Below are 3,688 nucleotides of genomic sequence, written 5' to 3'. Positions count from 1 at the left end.
GTGGACCAATGCGGTCAACAACGTTTTTAATCTCCTTGAAATTGTTAACGGTTAGAGGGAAGGCTGTAGCGCTGTGGGCGGAATCAGCCTCCGAGTCATCGGATGGTGTGTCCTCGTCAGGTTTTGTTTTTTTTCCAGCTGATTCTTTAACGCTGCCTGGTCTCTTTGAAGCTCTCTTTGTTTTCAATGTTTTTATGTTTTCGGCGATTAACTCGCTTTCACTTTGAGATTCTTCATCTCCCTCTAACCATACCATTGATGCTATAGATGGTGCTTGAGTATTCATTGATGTTGATGGCGGCTCCTGGGAGTCTGCTTGTGATTTGTCATCTGGAGCAGTTACTATTGATGGTGGCTCCTCGGAGTCTTCTGAGGATAGAACTTGAGAATTGTCATCTATGGCATTTAGTGCTTGAGATTCAACGTCTGCTTCACTTTGTGCGGTTTCTTGAATAACATTTGGATGAGACGGTGTGGCTTCAGTTGTCTGGACTTTGTTCGGGAGAGGAGGGAACTCTTCAGATGATAACGTAGGGCTCCCTTTTTTACATTGATATTTGATGTGGTCAAGATCACCACACTGGCTGCAAGGTTCTGAGCATGTTGCTTGGGAGTGGCCTATGATGCCACAGTTCCCACATTTATTTTTAGGACAGTATCGGGCAGTGTGGCCGCCAAGACGACACCGGCTGCAGAGACGGGTCATGCCTGTATAGCTTGCCATCACCGTGTATCCCTGGATGACTAGAAAGTTAGGGATGACTTTTTTCATCATGATCTTAACGTGTAATTTGTCACCCTGTTCAATGGAGGGATAATCTTTAACTGTGCCTCTGCACACTTCCTGTACGGTTCCGTATTGTTGGAATGTGGTTCTGATGGTTTCGTCCAGGCTAAGAACAGATCAGACTAGTACCGATCACTTTAAGAGTGTATACGGGTTACCCGTCATCATTTCTGTTTGCGGGCTGAAGAGCCCGACATATGGGGGGTAAACTTAATAATTGGTAATTTGCCTGACTCTGCTTATAGAGGAAGGTAAAAACTTTTCCTCTAAGGTGCAGTATACCTGCTAATAGATCCTAACTTAAAAGACTTTGTGATTGGTTGCCTCAGTTTTAAACTTCCTAGGCATAAAATTTTGATATGTCCGAAAAAAACATAAGTTATTTTTAAATTTGGAATATTCAAAATTTGACTTTAAAAGGGTTTGGTATAAATTATCCAACCTTATTTACAGGGTGTTTCTTCCTATATTGACTGAGGATGAGCAGCTAGCAGTCTACTTACAAGTTCATCATCATCTAGGTTGGCCAGAGTTGTTATGGCCTTATGGACTTCTGCTAGGCCCGCTGCGGTCAGTTCAGGGATAACTTTTAGTTGATTTTTGGTGAGACGTCTAATGTTGGTGAATGATGTTTTTCCCCATCTCACACCGAAGGTCTTATAGTCGGTGGTGATGACAGTTGGTGGTCCTCGGGAATCTACAACATTAGATATCTTATCGAAGTTATTTACCCGTAGAGGGAAGACTAAGGCCTGAAGGTCAACATCCTCATCGGAGGACGTCTCTTCATCCTGTTTAGTTTTCTTTCCTTTATTTTGTTTAACACTGCCTGGACGCTTTTTTACACTCTGTGATACAATGTCACTCCAGGATTGTGTATTTTTAGAGGTGTTCACTTGAAGGTCATTTTCAGAAAGGTCTACAATATCATCACTTAAAGCCAAATTACTGGCTGAGGCTGACTGCACTGTGTCTATGGGTGTTATGGTAGACGGGCAGTCACTGAGAAGAGGAAGAGAAGAATCCTCTGATGGTGCTACAGACTGTGCTTCATCGGGGAGAGATGGTACAGTACTTGTTTCTGTGGTTTCTGTTATAACAGAGACTTTACTTGGGAGAGGTGGAAAGTCCTCCGGAGATGTGGAGACGTTCCCCTTTGTACATTGGTATCTACGGTGATCTTCTTTACATAGGCTGCAAGGTTCTGTGCATTTTGGTTGGGAGTGGCCGATAGTGCCGCAGTTCCCACATTTAGTTTTGGGGCAGTCTTGAGAAGTATGTCCACCGAGGTGGCAACGTCTACAGAGTCTGATCATGCCGTTATAACTGGCCATGACGTAAAAACCTTGAATGGATATAAAATTTGGGATTGTTTTGGTCATCTTTATCTTCAAGTATATTTTATCACCTAGTTCGATGTTAGGAAATTTCTCCATGTGAGACCTATGAATAGAAAGGACGGTCCCATACTGTTGGAAGGTAGTTTTGAGGGTCTCGTCCGAGATCTCAGCTGGTAATCTCTTGAGGTAAACTTGCTTGATGTTATGATTTGTTAATGGTGTGGGGTGGAAATGTACACCATCTAAGACAATACCTACCCTCTTCAATCAATTTGTCTTTAGTAACATGGTACTTCAGAGTAACTTCATAAAGACCCTTGAAGAAGTCCCAGCAGTTGATATTGCATATATGCTGCACATCAACTACACTAATGAGGGCTTCAGGATTTACCGATGTTTTGAAGGTAAACCTGACGGTTAAGTCCCTCGGCGCCATTCTAGGGGGGGGGGGGCCTAGCCCTGATCCCACCACTACCAAGTGTTTGTCCTTGCCCCTGTCCGGGGTTTATACTGTAGTCTGTTCACGGGGCTTGAAACCAAGAGTTTCAAAGAAACTCACACACTGATATCAAGCCTCTATGAACAGATGCTACAGTATGATATTAGCCCAGCAGCTTACGATAACCCGGTTTCCAAATGGAAACCCTAAAGCTATCCAAGCTGCCAGCACCAATAAAAAAAGGCACTTTCACAACTACGAAAGCTGATAAGCACAGATACTACACTTTGCTCTTAGCCAAAAGGCCGAGAAGCGATAACGACCTGCGGTCCGGAAGAAGGTGGTCTTCCCCTGCGATGACCGCACGCCGCGGGTGTGCGGTCTGCTTCTTTCAGAGAGACTTTCAAGGTCTTCTGGAGGCGACGCCTTCCGAGACGGTTCCTTCGTCCTTGCGTTCGCTGTAGGAAGCGGGCTCGACCCGGGTCCTAAAGTTGCACCCGTTGCGCGGAAGCACGGGGCTCGTAGAGGGACTCTGATCTGAAGAAGTGGCGATGCAAGGCCAGCCCTTCCAATCAGAAACCGTACCTTCATCAGCACGCCTATATCTACAGCAAATCCCATCTTGTTGGTAGACGCCAACTCAAACTTCGTGACGATCCCCCCCCCCCCGATTCGATTTCGCGTTTTCAGTAGAGGAAATGGACTAGAACAACACGCGTCGCATTTGCAGGTCGTTATCAGACACGCCGGGGTAATGTAATACACAGACAAACAAAAAAAGACATGGCGGTTATATAGCACACATGAATACAAAAAAAGACATGGCGGGTATATAGTACACATGAAAACAATAAAAAGACATGGCGGGTATATAGTACACATGAAAACAATAAAATACGCCTCCCCTCCCCCCGCCCCCCTACCTACATCAGCGAGCTTTGGTGTGTTTTTTTTTTTATTTTGGTCTTTTCGTGTAGTAGCGAGCACAACTCTTATGAGTCACGTGACGTCGAAATTCTTGCGGTGTGTTTGGAGTGGCTTCCCTTCGTCTCACAGGAACCGGGCTCGACCCGGGTCACAAAGATAACAGCGACGTCGAAAGTTTTGCGACGTGTTTTGGAG

The 3,688-nt window shown here is 45.1% G+C and overlaps 1 pseudogene; it reads right to left on the bottom strand.

Annotated features, from left to right (window-relative positions):
- Positions 1-2,665: 2,665 nt before the first annotated feature.
- LOC150100388 (U2 spliceosomal RNA) lies at positions 2,666-2,883 on the bottom strand (annotated as a pseudogene).
- Positions 2,884-3,688: the final 805 nt, after the last annotated feature.

This window comes from Typopeltis vanoorti, chromosome 13 (assembly GCF_054136105.1).
Source record: "Typopeltis vanoorti isolate ZY-2024b chromosome 13, IOZ_Tvanoo_1.0, whole genome shotgun sequence".
In the NCBI taxonomy this organism is placed as follows: Eukaryota; Metazoa; Arthropoda; class Arachnida; order Uropygi; family Thelyphonidae; genus Typopeltis; species Typopeltis vanoorti.
This window is presented reverse-complemented; position numbering and strand designations above follow the sequence as displayed.